At 32.6% G+C, this 19137-nt stretch overlaps 1 protein-coding gene across 2 annotated transcripts in view; it reads right to left on the bottom strand.

Moving 5' to 3' along the window:
* The window catches only part of LOC128990264 (uncharacterized), a 201545-nt gene that overhangs the window by 19731 nt on the left and 162677 nt on the right, over positions 1-19137 (bottom strand). The window lies entirely within an intron of this gene.

A 19137-nucleotide genomic window follows, 5' to 3' on the forward strand; every position in this document is an offset into this window, starting at 1 on the left:
AATACAATCCAATATAAGATACAGTGATCAAAGAGGGTATAACATCGACTTTTGCCCCATCTGCATGGACAATGAATTAATAAAGAATCCTGTTGAATGAGGTAGTCACAGGTAGCGCTATTGTCTAAAATTATATTATATACATTTTTATGATACCGACATAGTTGACACGTCGAAAAAATGCTATGGCAAATCATCCTATTATTTAAACTAAAAAGTCCGATTGTGGGACAAAATTCAGTAATATTTCTGCAATATGTCGCCGGTTCACTGCGTCAATTTTGATTTTAAACTAGCGACAACTGTACATGAAAAAGGAAGTCAAGTTCTATCGGTCAAAGGGTGAAGTCAATGTTAATACAGTAATAAAATATAAACGAAGATGGATAGACAGGGACAAACTTCTCTGCTAAAAAGTGGTTATAAAGTCAAGAAAAACAAAATGGCCAAACTAAAACGCATAAAACTAACATTTTACAACTAAAAAAAATTACTGTACGATTATAACTTGCACAATAACAGTTTCCAGTTCAAAAAAGTTGCCAGAAAGTTAATATCCTCAGTTGTCTGACAGACAACGCAGTTTCTGTCTTCAACTTGTTATCGCCTCAGTCGTAGACGAGGGAAGAAGGATCTGAAACTGACGTTCCACCTTGGAAACGAACCACTGAGTGGATAATCACTAAACAACGCAACCCTTTTCACCCCCTCCCCTGGTAACTTTGATTGTTTAGGGATGAGGGTTGTAGGGTAGGGTCCTCACTCCTCATACACATGGAGAATGAGCTTCTAGAGTTGGAGAACCGGGATTTAATTTGTATTTGTCCTAAAAAGTGTAATCATCCATAAAGTTAAGAATACAATGGAAACTCCATGTACAGTATCGAAACTTAAATTTATTTAATTAAAATACAAAATTGATGGTAAAAGAAAAGAAAGGGTTCACAATACAGTTTACAAAGAGTGGGAATGAATTTACTAGTTAAAGCTTTAGGCTAAGCCTATTACAATAGTTATAATTTAGGTTCAGGTGTTATGGCTTATTGCATGGATCTTTATCTCAGGTGGGGTGATCGAGCGGCATTTAAATTTAATCTTGTGATTATAAGATAGCCTAATTAAATTTTGTTTTGAAATATAAATTATATTCGAATTATTTTCTGTGTGGTTGAATTAATTAAAGTTTTGAATAAGCTTCTATTCGTTTCTTGACTTTGAATGTTGGTTTAAATGTTCCAAAAATTAGGCCTAAAAATGTTCTAATTGCTTCCAAGGAAAGAAAATGTCTACTGGAGTGATCTCACCAAAAATTGATGTCTTCTTCACGGTAAATTTCTTGATGTTGTAATTATTAATGTTCTCAACAAGGACGGTTCTTCTTTAATCGAATTTCACTAATTTAGGTTGAAATATAGGCACTTTTTTATAAATTTTGATATTAAAATAGGCAGTTCACAATTTATATCTTCATACTAGCTCAGCTCTCTTGGAAGTGATGAAGGTTTGATGCATTGTTGCATTCACACATGTCAATGCTTAATCACAGAGAATTGTAGGCCACTGTTCACACATATATTATAACAATTTTAATTTGCTAGAGAGCTAAAATTGAATTTTGAAATGTTATTTAACTAAAATTATGTTGAATTTGAAGCAATTTTGTTACAAAAATTATAGGCTATTATATATTTACATGAAATTAGGTTATTTGAAAATTGTCTATATTATATTGTATTGAATTGATTACCTATTGGTTTGCATGGACAATTATTATACATGGTTTGAAAAGGGACTGGCATTTAGATAAAATGAAAAACATATGGTGAAAATTAAATTATTCTATAGAAAAATATTAGTGAAAATATTGAATTGTTACAAAAGAGATTTCAATTCACAGATTGGTCATCGGTCATGAAACGAGTCGTTCTATTACTCGATTGACAGAATATAACGCTATAAAACCGCTAACGCAAAACAATCCCAGATTTGGAATTTCAGTATCTGAGAATCTTTTACTTGTTGCTCAAGTTTAGCTGACGATTACAAATTGAAAACGTTCTATAAGTTTGTTTTTGTGCTTTAGTAAAGATATGCTTTTGTAAGTGTAAAGGTTTCAAGATAGAATGGTAATTTTATACATAATACCACAATTAAACACTTTAACAGTTTTATTATTTACCTATAAATCATTACTCCTATAACAACTTTTCTTTTTGCCACGTGTTTCGTAATTTTTATAGGCTAACTGTTTTAAAGTTGGATATTCAAATGCTGTATTAAGACGAAACTAACACAGCTATACAATAACTTTCGAAAAATAATCCACAATAAATAATGTAAAAAAATCTACAATATGCGTATAAAATAATACTTGATAACGTAGAAAAATATTTATTTCTACACTATCTCAAAATCTCTAGTTTAATTCAACTTGAAGGCTTATCACTGATTGATACAATAGGATACATTGTGTCATTATAGGTTAGTTAATATTTACATTAAAATTATGTAACATTGTAGATATTTCAAACATACATGACGGTTCAGAAAAAAAAACAGTCAGTGTTCATTACAAAACAAAGCATAACGTAACACAATGGTACATTTTTGTTCAATCTGTTTAAAATGGTTCAAACAAAATACTACAATTAAAAAACAAAACTACGATAGCTTATTTGTACTTTTACAACTCCAGGGCCGGTATTAAAGTAACACAGATAATAATATGTAAAGAAACTATACTTCATTACATAATGGGAAAGTAGTAACAATTTTTGTCCATATAGAAGCTCACAATTTATCACTACAGACAACCCTGATGAGAGTTTGAATATGTTCTCTTGCCAACATTTCTCCGCTCGTAGTTGATTCAATGAGCGTATAATCGCGATACGACCCTCGCAATCCACAACGCTGATTGTTTAGGAGGGATGAAAACCCCTTTGAGTTTCACAACCGTGGAAAATATAGAGCCTTGGCAAAGCACTTACACACACTGTATTACACACACAGTTAAATAAAAATGTTGTTTTATAAAAAAATACCCCCGCCGCAGCAAACCTACAGACTAAGCGAATTTCAACTCGTCTGATTACATTTTTACTAAAATATTTCCTAAAATATAACATAAAATATTTCCATAAATAAGACATATTATTCCCTATTTAAATAACATTAGATTTAACGAGTGCTTAGGTTTGCTGCTACGTGGAAGGTAAAAAGTGTTTTTTGACCATACGTCAATAGTATAGGATGAAATAAATAAATTTGCCAAATTTTATCAATATATACCCATAAACAAATAAACTACAACAATTTTCATTTTCTCCATAAGAATAACATGGGAATTTTTAATTACACTATTTTTGAATTTTCTCCGTGACCGTTAGGCATACAACAGCGCTTCAATATACCAAATTATTTCTTTTTTTAAGCTCTACAAAACGGTTTGGAAAGAAATCGCAAAATCTTTTGTTTTTAGGTTCAAAAATGGGAAAAACCCATTTTTACCCCATAAACCCCCGTTCCCATGGTCCGATTATGCTGGATCGCGAACTCGTTCGAATAAACGTAGGTTTACACGTTTGTACCAAATTTAATCAAAATCGGATCATTTTTGCTCGAGTTATCGCGCTAACGGACACACATATATATATATATATATATATATATATATATATAAATATATATATATGAATTTGAACGGATGGTGTTTTTGGCCTCTAGGGACCTCAAAATGAAAAATTAAATCGGTCTCGGGTCTAGGTCTTACCATGAGTACTACGGTAATAGCTTATTCCCTATATGGGAAATTCGCTAAAATAAAAAAATAATTAGTTTTATTTTCACAAGGACAGATGTCCTTAAAACGGCATGTAGGATGTCATGTTGTGTTAAACAGGCATAGCTGTTTGGAGCAAATAACTATTCTTTGTTTGATGTGCATTCGTGATCTTAGGTGTATTTTAAGTACGACTGAATACTTTTTTCATCACGATTAGTACAGAAAATATTTTCTCGGCGTTTTGGAATCTGGCATATGATTTGCTATCAAGTGGAGAGGTACCAAAAATAGCAAATTTAGTACACAACCCCGACCGAAGCTGGAATTACCGCAATAGTCCCTTAAATTACGCATTACTAGCATATGTTGGATATTGATTTATTCGTACGTGAAAAATATAGTTTAATATAGCTAAATAGACCCTTTTTACTTTGAAGACCAACGAATGAGTAACCTTCGAATGAAATCGCAATCACTTTTAGTAAGAGAGGGTGTGATGGCACCGAATCCCATAGTATCGAATTAGTCGGCATGGTGCAGAATCATTTCTCGGGTTTTGAAGGGTTTTCAAATTTTTTACAAAATGTTTCTTCTTGGTGCCAAAATAAAAATGAACTCAAAAGCGAGTAGAGCCATTGGATGAAAAGAATATAGATGCAAGATCTTTAAATCGAGTGAAAATATCTTAAATAATGGTGGAGTAAAATTCGTTACACGAATCGTGCCATAACCGTCTCTAGTGAAACTAGTTATACTAGAGACGGCTATGATCCAATAAAGTAGACGATATTCTAGCATAACTGCCCATATATGTATTCAGTATTACCGTATTATTTAATAAATTCCTTGGACTTATCTACTTAGCCTGCACAAATCTTTAAATGAATACAAACCTAGTTCAAGAAGGCAATCTTTCAATCTATGTATTCTTAAGTTTATTGCTTTGGTGTTTGTCTTCAATATAATTTTTAATATTGACGGCGATGTAATTCACAAACTTATTTCCTAGCATACGTGGTTTTTTAGTGAATAGCTCCAATCTGTGAGACGTAAATAAACCATTCGTTGTAGATGTTACACAGCTAACAAAAACCTAAACCCCAAATTCTTCCAAAGAGGAATACCGAATGAAGTGACTGCCTACTCGGTATTCATATCGTTTGCTCACTTCGCCAAACAATCACCACTTCCTCCCCACACTTCACGACAGTCACGGCGGATGACAAGATAAGAGTGACGTCACACACGAGTGACGTTACAGGGGTGGAAACAATCTCACCCTACGGGGATTTGTACCGAAATCTCTGTATTTCACACCTTGAGCTCCATATGTGGCCGGCCTTACTGGAAACTGATTTTTACGCGGGGAGTAAAATGGGGAGGAAATGGAGTTTTGGTATTGCGAGGGATGCAAGAATAATGTGTTGCCAGGGTGTTTATTGAACAAAATGGTTGTTTAGGAAATGTTTGGATCAGCTTTTCTTTCCATTATAATAATTATTCTAAATATATACATCTTTTCCTCATTAACTGTAAAGTTTTGAGTGCAGTCTGAATTGATGTGTCAGGATTCGGATAGTATATTGTACTATTTCACGTAATACTTACAAGAAAATTGCAGTATTACATTTTTCTAGAATTTGAATAACACAAATATTTAGTTTTCTATAAACATACAACTAATAACAAAACAATGAACAAAGCTATCATTGTAGCGTGTAACTGTATTTTTTCGTTGTTCTCTATGATTAAATATAGGCTAAATTAATACAGGGGGATATAAAAAAGAATCGCATGGATTCAGTTTTTAGTGATTAATGAAGGATTACAAATTAAAATATTCAAATAGTCATATTATCACTAAATTCTTAGTATGCGTTTTGCCCATTCTACGATGTGGCATCCTCAGTGGTAAGAGTGAGAGCATTCAGTTAAGTTTCCAACGAAATTTCCTTCCATACTTATTATTTTGATTTCACTATACTACTACAGTAGCGAGTTATTTGGTCACATAGTCAATGTTTCAGCTAAATAAAAAAGTGTAAACCAACCTAACTAACCAAACTTACTAAGAACTAACTAACGAATCAATACTCAATATCACTTGCTATGAAGCTCGCATAACAGACTAATGTATTAGCAGAGATAAGAAAAATAAACGAGAAGGCAAGGTTGGCTATTACTATGTGTGTTTGCGAGATAAGACTGTACGGCCATCGTACATTATGCGAGATAAGGATGACAAAGGATCGCAAGAGGATCTGCCCTTCCATCGCTCCTGTAGGATTAATGAACTAACCCTCAGGACATTGGCAGGACTCCGACTATCCTGTCTGGGATCTCATGCGCTGCTGGAACATCTGGTAAAGATAGTGATGTTGGACATTGTAAATGGAGCTTTTTCCGTTTGAAAACATAACCGCAAGGATTTTATTTTTGAAGCAAGTTTGGTGGACACTAAGCCATTGCTACCCAGTTAGAGTAGTTAGGTGTAATACATGCAACTGATCAAGCCAAATCAAAATTCTGGTACAAGATAAGAAGATGCTGTACAATTTTTATGGGTAGGTTGGAATTAGTTTCTTTGTGGTTCAAAAGATTTCATATCTATTTAAGTTGGTATATTTCATTATTGTTGGTAGGAATAATATTGTGTGTTGTGAATACGATAGCCATTTGACTTATGGATACGAAAAAATTATACTATACAGGGAGTTTTCAAACTGTCTGGACATATTTTGTGGACGTGTTCCTTGGGCTAAGGCAAACAAATGCCTTATAAATGAAATGATTTATTGTCGTTAAAACTATGTACAAAGTTCATGACAATCGTCAAAAGAAAAACAAAACAATCAAGATGGCTCTGGCAACTAAAATAACTAAAACTCTAAACCAAAGTACTCTTCATGTTTGTACAGACAAGCATGGGTTAGAGTAAACTTGTTTGAATTTTAAAACACACAGGTTTTTGACGGATGCAGGCAAGAAATTGTACATTTTAACACATTGGTACTTTTGAGTGGCTGTATACTTATGCATTAGTGTAGACAGATTATCTTTAGATCTAGTACAATAGTTGTGCACATCAGATATCTTTTCAAAGTGAGAAATGTTTTCTTTTACATACAACAAACTTGCCAAAACATACAAAGATGGGAAAGTGAGAATGTTAAGACCCACAAAAAAGGGGCTTACAATGTGTTCTCCTATTCACACTACAAATTAATCTCACTGCCTTCTTTTGTAAAGTAAAAAGCAACCTGTTAGCATAAAAACAGTTTGAGTATGGTGGGTCTAAAATGCCTGGATTTCTGTTCTTCAGTCTATTTGTGATTTTAAGATTTATTTTATATCTTAAAATTTTCAATATAGAACTTTCTAAATTGCTATAAATGTATAGTTTAGTAGATAAAAAGAGCTTATTCGTTCCGATATCTCAAGCCTTTCCAATATGGCGGCCATTTAAAAACTTTAATGCTAAATTTCATAAAATCCGTAGAGATAAAGAAAACTGTGTTCAGGATACAAAAGATAGAGAATGTAAATCAAAATCAAATGAGACCTTGTCTGTTAAAATCGGTTGACAAACAACCGAGTTATTAGTTTTTCTACATTCTTTTATGAAATTTAATAAGACTACCATACTGCTCTTAAGTTAGGTTTATTATTTGCTATTTTACAGAGTGGCCCGAATGATTTTGATACAAATTTACTATGCTATAGCTCTTTGAATTCTGAACACAATGGTATAGCTCATATTGCTGTAAATATTACGGTTCAAAAGATATTGTAACTTATGTTATTTTCCCATAAAAACCCCATAAAATTACAAAAACTTGGTTGGATTAAAGCCGGTATAAAGCCCTTTTTTTATTCAAATTAATGTGTTTTTCGTTATAATTCTAAGCAAAATAGCGCAACCCCCTATTGCTGAAACAAATACTGTTCAAAAGTTATTTTCCCTGTACACTAACATAGTTACTCACACCGCCTACCCATGATAAAGGTTGTTGACAAGCTAATGGGAGAAAGTATGTGTCAGATTGCTGATACAGTTTTTTTAATTGCAATCTTATTGAGATTGCATAACATTACCAAAGATTTTGGAATCATTGAAATTAAATACTCTTATCAATAACTAAACTTGTCGTCAATCCTGTGGTAAAGTGACGTGGGATTGTTCAGTATTGGACATTGCATTTAAAGATATCAAATATGTATTTATTCTAATAAACCGATCCGCAAGAGCATTTCTCAGCTTTCATTTTTCTATTCAAGACAACACAAGATTGTGGGAATATTTCCCTCCTGGTGGGATTTGAACAAATCTCAGTAGGATCTTTGTATCTCATATCTCATATGTGATTTGACATTTACTTTTTCGTAAAACTTTACTTCTGTGAGTTTGTACAAAATGACAAATCTGCTTTAAACTGACAAAAATACTTATTCAATAAAGGGTTTTAACATTACTATGTAGGGTATGTGATAGGTTTTTAACGTATTGTCGAAAATTCCTTGGCATGAAAAAGAATCAAAAATTAAATTGGTTTATTTACATAATATAGAAAAATAAAATAAAACAAAAATAGCTGGAAATCACCTACTAAATACAATACATTTTAAAAAAATCGTAATTCAGTATTCATTATTCTTAAAAGACCCATTTCCAAAGTAAAGTGTTTAAAGCTGATCACATCTGGTTTTCGAATCCAACCAACTATTTTGAAACTGGACTTTATATCTTTGATCGTTTGAGTTAGATTGATCACTTTGGTATTATACCGACCACAACAAAAAAACGACAACCAAATAAGATTTTAATTTGTTTAAATAATAAAATCTTTCTAACCTAACCTACAAAAAATAGTCCACCCTTAGGTTAGGTTTGGTTAGTTCAGGTTGTAATTATATGAGTGGTCGGTATAATACCAAAGTATTGTAAAATGAGGATAAGAGTATAATGGAATGAGATAGCTTCAATTTAGCTTTATTGCTTGCTAAGAGTGGCAGTTTTTACCCAGGGCCATTTATTTGAATGCCATAAAATAACGCAAAATATTTAATCGATCTAATAAAATACTGACGCCGTTTATAACATGCTATAGATTTATTTATACAGCTTATAAATTCCCTCGTTTTATGACCAGTCCCAGTTGATCAGATGGGTCCCCACATTCGCAGATGGACCGGCGAGCTCACGTTTCCATGGCGACGCAATAAACAATAACGGCTGATTGGTGCAGGGTTTGAAAACAGATTTGATTGACACAACTGACTGCTGAAAGTGTGGAATTCTGGGAACGATAAATCCAAAACCTCCATCCCGGCTGAACAAAAGCAAACCTATACTGGACTGTCAGACTGATATGAAACTCATTATCGATTAGCCTATGTTTAGAAGATCTACAGTAATTTATTCAGAAATAGATAACATTTTAGCGGATTTCCTATATAGGGAATAAACTATTACCGTAGGTCTCATGGTAAGACATGGACCTGATACCAATTTACTTTTTCGTTTTGGGAACCCCAGAGGCCATAAAAAGCCATCTGTTCAGATTCATAAATATATTTATATATGTTACCGTTAGCATGATAACTCGAGCAAATGATCCGATTTTGATGAACTTTGGTATAAGCGTGTAAGCCTACATTTGTTTGAACAAGTTTGCGAACCAGCATTATCGGACTATGGGAACAGGGATTTATGGGGGGTTTTACGGGGTAAAATGGGATTTTTTCATTTTCACCGTGAAAACATAAAATTTTGCAATTTCTTTCCAAACCATTTGGTAGAGCTCCATAAAAAGAAACATTTAGTATATTGAAGCATTGTTGTATGCCTAACGTTTACGGAAAAAATCCCAAAAAGTGTAGGCCTAAATTTAAAATTACCACGTTATTCTTATAGAGAATAAATAAACTGTTGTAGCTTGCTTGTCTATGGAAATATTTTAATGTAATTTTGTTTACTTCAAACTAAGCTATCCATATTTCAATAAAACCCCTATTTCCTTCCCTGTAGCAGCAAACTCTTTAAAATTCATGATGTTTAAATAGGAAATAAATCTGACAATTTTATGGAAATAATTTAGTGGAATTCCAGCCAGGTAAATGGAAATTCGCTTAGTATGCAGGTTTGCTGCGGCGAGGGTATTTACAATTAGTAATTCCACAAAGTATTTTAACACAGTCAAATATGTGTATCTTCACGAATTCAAGAGTTTTTACGATTAAAGTTTGCTACACAAATGCAAAGCTGTAAAACTTAAATGATAAAATTATGTGTGTTTTAAGACTGCAAACTCGGGGTTGGTTTATGGTCCAAGTTTTGTTCAGCTATAAATTCAACATTCTTTAAGAAATTTTTTCTCATTCAGTAATAAATTACCATATATTTTAATGATAGATACTCTGCCATGTTGGAATCACCTTAAATTGGTAGGCATATTAAAGTCTAAACACTCTTAAAAAATATAGAAGATTAAACGCTCATTATTAACTACTCTAAAGTACATTAAGAAAAAATCACTAGTAGTGTATTGTGTTTTTGTTGTTTTTTTTTTTTTTTTTTTTTTTTTTATAAAGAGGGCCAAGGCTTTTAAGTAGACCATGGGATTGCATCGCAGCTGAAAAATATTATTGTGCACAATGTATTGTGTTTGGTTAAGTCAATCAATATTGCCAATATAACCTCAAACACGTCATTTCAACAACAAACATTATATGCACTAACATATTATTATTATTTGATCCGTTTATTATAAGCACAATCGTACACTATCGCACACAATCTAATTTTAACCAAAGCAAATGATCTTCTGGATTTATGTTGGTTGTTGCAAATACGTCAAAAACCACTTCTTGAATTCACCATATGAAAATAAAAAGGAACTGTACAAAACTCTCGTATCATTATTTTATTGCAAGTTAAAGTTGAATTAAAACACACAGGGTTCGCAATCAAATCTACATGCATTACGTCGTTATCGAGTCTTTTTGAATTTCCCTTTTTCATTGCCAAAGAGAGAGTTAAGTATGTTCTTTCTCCACACAGTCCGTATAAATGGACTGCCTCACCGGTCATACATACAGGCTGATGAAGTTTATGCATCGCTGGTTTTAATCGATTAAAATCTTTTTAAGGGCTACCCTTTTTCAATAGCTTCAAATAGATATCCTTTCCAAACCACGATTTCCGGTACTTTCCTGTTAAAGGGAACATTCATTTTTATCGATGATTTTTTTCGATATATCGATATTAACAAATTGAAACATATCAGCTGACAGACAACTACGATAAATATTGTTCAGTATATGAAACTGTTCTAAAAAAAAATAACCTAACATAACTAACCAAACTTGCTGTAACATTTAAAAATTCCGTGTTTAACTTGCCTTTTCTATTTTCAAACCCAAACGGAAGTTTTAAATAGTACAGTAAGTTTGGTTGGTTATGTTAGGTTAGCTTAGAACAGTTTCATTTCTTAATCCATATAGACTATTTTAGCCTAAACAAGATCAGTTAGTTGTTGTTGTCAATTTGTAATAGGTCTGATCGGAAACAAAAATATCGATATATCGAAAAAATCATCGACAATAATGAATGTTCCCTTTAACAGGAAAGTACCCGATTTCCTTTTAAACAAAACATTCCTTTCACAGAAAGAATGTGAAATGTGTGCGTCATAAATTAACAAACATCATAAATTAACAAACATATTTACGAAAATAAATTTTACAGTGTAAGATACTAACCGAATGTACATTTGGTTGTATGTATGAATATTATGAATATAAAAAGGAAAATTGTGCAAACATGTTTTATAAATTAGTCGATGCTTACAACGAGATCAAATTTAGTTGATTTACCTTTCAATGTTGAACGACGAATACGGTTGACCTCGATTCGTATTATGTATTAGAATCACTACACACCATCAATTATATTAAGTTGTAATAAATAATACACATACTACTATAGTCAAAACAGTGTAAAGTAGTCAATTGTTTAACTCGTTACGCTTACACAGCTTAGGTCTTCATCACTTCGACTCTGACCTAAAAATAAAATCAAAACCTCGTCCAAAGTTTTGGTGGTAACGCGAATTTGACAAGGACATTACTTGGCACTCAGGACACCTTTTTGACACAATCAAGGCTTGTGGGGGAGAATAGCCTTTGGGGATGAAACACCCCTCAATGGCACTAAGATCCCTACTGCTCCTGGATCTCCCCTAAATAATAGTCTCTTGGCCTAAATGCCCTCCTCATATATCTAATGCCCCCACTAAAAGTCTTAAATGTTGTCACTTTTCTCGCACAAGAATTAAGGGGGATTCCTATGACGCAGTGGTGCGATTAAGTCGTTTAGATCCCGGAGTTTCGTGGGGGTGTAAATAGGCATTTTGACATATTTTAAAAACATTAAAATCAACAACTCTATATTCAAATATAAATTACAAAAAAATATTAAGAAACTTAAACATCGTAGTAAAGAGAGACTTCGACTTGTTTTAGTATAATGCAATAAATAAATAAATCACCCTGGAAAAAGTTTGAACTTTAAAGCTCAAGTTTGGCCCTTACATTTAACCAGGACACAAAAAAACAGAGAGAAAACAAAATTAATCTGGAAGGTCTAAACATGGTCCAAACGTAGTCTAATGACAAATTAATTTTAACTTGTTCATTTTATAGCGTTAGTATTTTATAGCATTGGGTTAAAATACGCACCTAGGTGGCATCCCCTCTCAATAATTGATTGATTGATTGATTATACCAAACCAACTCAAAAGCCCCTCTTTCCTATGATGTTAAGGTTTTAGGCAACAGTAGAGGACGTTTTCTTATATTTTGCTTAGCTCTGAATGTAAACTACATAGTATTTCGTACTACCACAGAAAACAGACCATTAGTCTATAGGCCAATAGACAATAATTGGTGTATAGTCTGTGGTATTACACATTAATAAACCACACTAAGACATCACAAACATTGCAGAAAGATAAATTTGTTTTGCACATTTAAAATGTTGAAATCGTACTCTTCCCCCAAAGCGTATTCATTGCCAATAATATGAAATATATGCCAGGTGGAGGCAGGCGATTGGCGCAATTTAAAATCCAATATCAATTGTGAAAATTTATAGGAAGTGGCGGCCGCAGATAGAAAGGGAGTTAATGAGAAGCTGTAATGTCCAGGGATCGTCTGAGGCCGTAAACCGTCCCAGTCGCACATCCATCGTGGGATTGGAGCGAAGTGGAGCGAGTATTGGAGTGACTCTTAACTGCATTGAGACGTATTTCCCCCGTTGAATCTTCCGGCAGAGCGATACATCTTTTGTGTGCAAACGGTCGCATTCTGGACGATAAAGTATCAGAAGTTAGTAAATCCGAATGTTATCGTATTATATGTTTGAAAACGTTTACCCTTAACACTAAAAGGGTTAAGGATATCTTATAGTGTTTTACTTATTATCCATAAGAATAACGTGGGAATTTAAAATTTACGCTTGTTTGAATTTTCTCCATAACTAATAACTGTTCAATAACACTTATATAATATACTAAATTATTGGTTTCTTCAAGCTCTTCAAAATAGTTTAGAGAGAAATTAGTGAATTTCATGTTTTGATGGTAAAACATTATATGAATCTTAACGGATGGCGCTTTTGACCTCTTGAGACATCAAAATGCAAAAGTAAATTGGTCCTGTGTCCAATCTGTTGGTCTGTGTCTTACCACGAGACCTACAGTAGATTGTATAAAAATTCGGCTATTTTTGTGTTTAAATGTATAAGTTTGACAAAACCCCATTTGTCAAAGGTACCATTAAAATATTACACTATAGGGAAATTTGCTAAAATTATACACAATAAATAAAATTAGAACAGTTAATTATTTTGAAAATGTTATTAGTTTACATACAGTATGTATGAACTCAATAAAGTTTGGTATGCGCCTTATGGTACGAATAAAAATGCTTTCCATTGCTACAGAGGCTAAAATTGCTTAGCAAAGTATATTCAATGGTCTGAACATTTACAAAATTGGAGAAGCAAGTACTCGGTATCTTGTTAAAAGTAACGACATTGAAAGCGTTTTATGTATTAGACTCATCTGTAGCTTCCCTAATAGTCGATGAATAATTTATATGACTCTTCTCCGGCAAATCTTGAGCCTTAAATTCAGAAAAAACTAGGACGATACTCGTCTGAATTTGATGATTTACAATTCCGATTTAACAACGATTGAGTAAGTCTTGCAGCGTTAGAGGATGTAAGATATGTCTCTCTTTGAGGGGCAAGACGTCCTCCTGCGTAGAAAATATTATACAGTTATTAGGTGATAAAATATCAATTATAGCATTAACAATGTTTTGAATGTCAGTGTTTTCCTAGTGTGTACAAAATGATATTTTTATTCAGAAGCAAACAGTAGTGATATCACAATAATAATTTTAAATATGTCAAAATGTTGATAAAGGTCAGGCATTGACGTTATTGCAATGAAATATATCAATCATAAATTATCAATTATTATTTATCAATTATTAAGATGGGATGCTACTTAGGTGAGTAATATAACCCGAATATGAGTGAAAACAATGAGTGTAGAATGGAGTGAGACGTGTAGTTTTTACTGACTTAACAGTAAGAGATCTTAACAGATGTTTCATTCAGCACTATTTAAAAGCCCAATGATCAAGGACAGTTGGGTTCAATATCAAACATTATCGTGGCAAACACAAAACAATTTGATGACGATGCAGATGTATTTTGATCAATTATAACTATTTTTCTCGACAAAGAAGGATTAGTACATTCAAACGAATCTTAAGCCGACGTCCTTGATTCCATAAGCTGATTCTTTTTTATCTAGGGAGTAAAATACTGCACTAACGCATGTTTTGAAAACATCAGTTTTCACAGTTGTATAACTTAAACATTTTACACAATGCCACAATCATAAAGATTTTAGTGTTAATGGTACAACCAGCCATGGCTACAAACTTCACAATAAAAGGTATATTTAGGTTCAAACGACCACATTGAAATAAATCATCGGTAATCAAATTAAACATTCACGAGATGCAATGTGTTTGTTTAATTTTAAATTAAAGAATAAGAAGTTCTATTATTATAAATACACAACTTGTTATAGTTTAAAAATTATCATACCAAAAAACGCTAATCACAATCATGTTTGTTGAAGTAGACCTAGTGTTGTGAAAAAGTATATCAATAATACAGGGTGATTCAAAATGAATGACCCAGTTTTAACGCTTTATAACTTTTATACTATTAAACTTACCGCTATAAAATACACATCAAACGAAAAAGCAACTCAAAGAGTTTGTGTCTTCCAAAGACACATCATTTAACAAAATCGATCCAGCAGAGCCGTAGATTTAATTGTACAAAGTTAAAAATTAATCTCAAAATTTTTTTACCACTAGAAATTTGGAGGTTACTTGACGTTTTTGCAAATAACTTTTAAATGGTGAGGAAATCGACCAAAGTGGAAGGTAATATTCCGAAAGAGAATAAAATTTCCTACAATCTACTATTATGCATTTCTTGAAAATACTCAATAGATGTAGCTTAAATTTGGCTTAAAATAAAAAAATTGTGAAATTTAATGTTTGCTATGTTTATTGTCTACATTAAAGACGGGGATTTTCAATTTTTCTTTCATTTTGAGGTAATTTTTGGTACCTTTCTGGAGTATTTTCAAAAAATGCATAATAGTAGATTGTAGGAAATTTTATTCTCTTTCGGAATATTACCTTCCATTTTGGTCGATTTCCTCACCATTTAAAAGTTCTTTGCAAAAACGTCAAGTAACCTCCAAATTTATAGTGGTAAAAAAAGTTGGAGATTACTTTATAACTTTGTACAATAAAATCTACAGTTCTGCTGGATCGATTTTGTTAAATGATGTGTCTTTGGAAGGCATAAACTCTTTGAGTTGCTTTTTTGTTTGATGTGCATTTTATGGCGGTAAGTTTAATAGTATAAAAGTTATAAAGCGTTAAAACTGGGTCATTCATTTTGAATCACCCTGTATTTAAACGACTTGATCTTTCGATTTTTTTTCAATTTACACTATTCTATCAGAGACATTTAAACTTTCATCAGCGGGACACAACAATGAGTTTTCCAAAGGTTACCAAGTACAATGTTGGAATTGAAATGTTGCGTCAATCTGTAAAAGCCAGGTGAAAGGGTGAGATCAATCAAAACGAGACAAAGACTACTAAATTAGTCTTGAATTGTGCTACAGCTTTACTTCAATATTACATCCCTCCCTTGGAATAACACCAGCTTAACAAATATCAGAAATCCTGAGAACTATATTTTTATCGCACAAATAATAGTGAGTAAAAGAACTATCAAAGAACAACATACATAATGAGGATGTTGTTTCTCTATAAAGAATACGTACTATTTTTCACTGTTGTGGTTGTTTATGAGAAATTGAGATAAGCCAGTTTATCAGACGCCAAGTTTATTGAAACACAAGTTTGAGTAAGAAATATCAGTCTATGTCAAGAAGACGATTTTTCATCACGTAAACGTTTCCACAGACTATTCACTCTATATAAGCTTTGGTTTGTGTCTGAAAAATACGCAACATGTAGTTTTTAGTGGCCTTATATACTGTTTTTACAACTAGTGAAAACTATACATAGATGCAATGTATAGCCTAGTGTCCCTCAATATATTTTGTATCTGCAAAACAATAATACGCAAAATTAACTAATATTGGTACTGTACCTGCATTGAGAGTATAATTATTAGACTTTATTTAGTTTTTATTATTCTATTTTGATTGATAATGAAAAATCTGAATTGTGAAAACCAATCATGCAGATAAAACCATGTTGCAAAGTCAAATCTGGTTAGTTGTCATAACGCTTTTAGCAGTTCGTTTGTACAGAGAATAATCAAGTTGCTTTGTCAAGAGCAGTGCGTGTGCTGTTTTAGTAAAATTTCATCACGCTTTGGATTTTGCACATGGATAACAGACTATATTGTATGCATTGTATTGTATTGTATTGTATTGTATTGTATTTGTAAATAAAACAGTAAGTCGTAGATATAAAACAATACTCTAATAAAATTAATTATTGAAAATATCTCAAAATAAACGTCATTAGATAATTATGTTTTAATATTGCAGTTGTTTTAGAACTTCAATTGAATACGATACATAGTGTTATTTATTTAAAATGCAAAAAACCCATCTGTTTCAATCATTTTGGAAAACACCGACGCTAAAACTGATCGATACTGGTTTTATATTATTCAGATAGAACAATTGTAATAATAACTTGATTATTTAACTATTGACTTTTAATCATCAAAAGAACATCGAATTTAAAAGAAACTTTAAATGGAACCACCTGAAATTAGAAAATGAAAATTAAGCTTATAAAAGGTAAGATATTTGCTATATTGTATTCTTCAAAGATAGCAAAAGTATCTAGAGTATAGTTTTGAAAAATTATAGGTTTTAAGATGGATAAAGGAAAATTTGATTATATTCCTGACCTATGGAAGTGTTGATAACATTCCTATTCCAAGAGAGACAAAAATCGTTGACGAAAATTACTAAAACAAGAAATATTTTATTTAAATCATGTGATATGATTGGAGGTTAAATTTATAATATTAGTCTAACAAAATTAAGTTTTATAAGTTGAAGTACTAAAGTAAAACTGCGAAGAGGATTTATATGTCAATTGAATTATTGATAAACGTTACTTTATCAAGAATTATGACGTGGAAAATCCACAATCAAAATAATAAATATTGAATAAAAATTACATATGTTTTCCTTCAATATGGAATACTATGGAATCAAGATGAATGACTTGATTCTCAAATGCAAGACAAGGGTAAATAATTTCAAGTTGCTTCTGTTGTTGGATGAAACTTTGCCAATCTTGTAGCAGATGAGTTATAGTTGGATGATCTTGTAAAGACAGACGGAGGCCGAGCAGACATTAATAATGAAATTCTGACATCAGTCGTTGTTTCTGCAGAACTGAGTGCTTTCTCAGAAAGAAATCAAAATACTCACGAGTAAAACATCCTACATCACAATAATTAAACTAAAGATTATCTTTTCAAGTATAATCAATATTTAAAATTATTTTGTGCGTTGTATTTTCTGTTTTCAAGATGTTTGTATGAGTTATAAAAACGTCAAAGCATTTGTAAATTCTGAAGAGAACTGCTAATGTAAAATTGTTGCTGTATTTAGTTGTTTATTTGAGAATGTGATGCAGGAAAAATTATAAAGATGTCCAAAGTTATATGGATATTGAAGGAACTGTAATAGGATGTCTTCTGGCTAAACGAGATTTCAAACTCATCTTAGCAGAAAATCGACGCCTTGAAACTGGAGAGAATATTTAGTGGTACACTTTGAAGACTATTTTAATAATATTGAACGAATCTGAAGACTAGATTCATGGATTTTCTATCTTGTTTTTTTAAATTCCTCTATAGTCTTGCTCCAAAATTAATTTATTTGTAGTAGTAATTGAATAGATGTATTCGATGTGAATAAATAGTAATTGAATAGATGTATAAGATGTGAATAGAAAGTAATTGAATAGATGTCATCAAAACATTTATTTGTTCACATAAAATGTTTGAGAGTTATGTAATATTCACAGGGCTACCATTACTTGTTATTTTTTTAACACCACAAGGATATGGTAAAGTGAAGGTTCCATCATAAAGTGTCTATTCAGTTTATATACACAAAACGTGGTACTTCGCAATTATCAAATTATTTAAAATATTTTATTTTTCCTGTACGCCATTGGTTTTTTTATATAATGAAGTCAATTTAAACTCGTTTAAGGCAAAGAGGTCAAAACCCATAAAGTATTAATGTACCAGGAATCGTACCCGTCCTTCCCGCACCGTAAAGTCCGAGACGGTAAGCACTTGGGTCCCCCATACACGTAACGATCGGCCGGCCGGCCCGGCCTGAACAGTCCACGCCGGCCGGCCGATCGTTACGTGTAGGCCTGTGGGGTCGTCGTCCGGCCAACCCCCGCCTTCAGGCCGATCGTTACGTGTATGGGGTCGCCGGCAGGCCGCCGGAAGGCCGACAGTACAGTAGTAGCATTATTTTTGATTTACGTTAATTTTTAAGGTAAGGCACGGTCATTGACATAACTTCAAATTTCAGTCCGGCTGGCAGGCGAATCGTTGCGTGTATGGGGACTCTCCTTTCACAGGCCAAACTGTTCAGTTTGGCCTTCCGGCTCTCGCCGGCCGGCCGATCGTTACGTGTATGGGGGGCCTAAGCAACACATCCATATCA

This window comes from Macrosteles quadrilineatus, unplaced genomic scaffold (genome assembly GCF_028750875.1).
Source record: "Macrosteles quadrilineatus isolate MER2022 unplaced genomic scaffold, UCM_ALF_1.0 Scaffold_3__2_contigs__length_128488019, whole genome shotgun sequence".
NCBI classification, from domain to species: Eukaryota; Metazoa; Arthropoda; class Insecta; order Hemiptera; family Cicadellidae; genus Macrosteles; species Macrosteles quadrilineatus.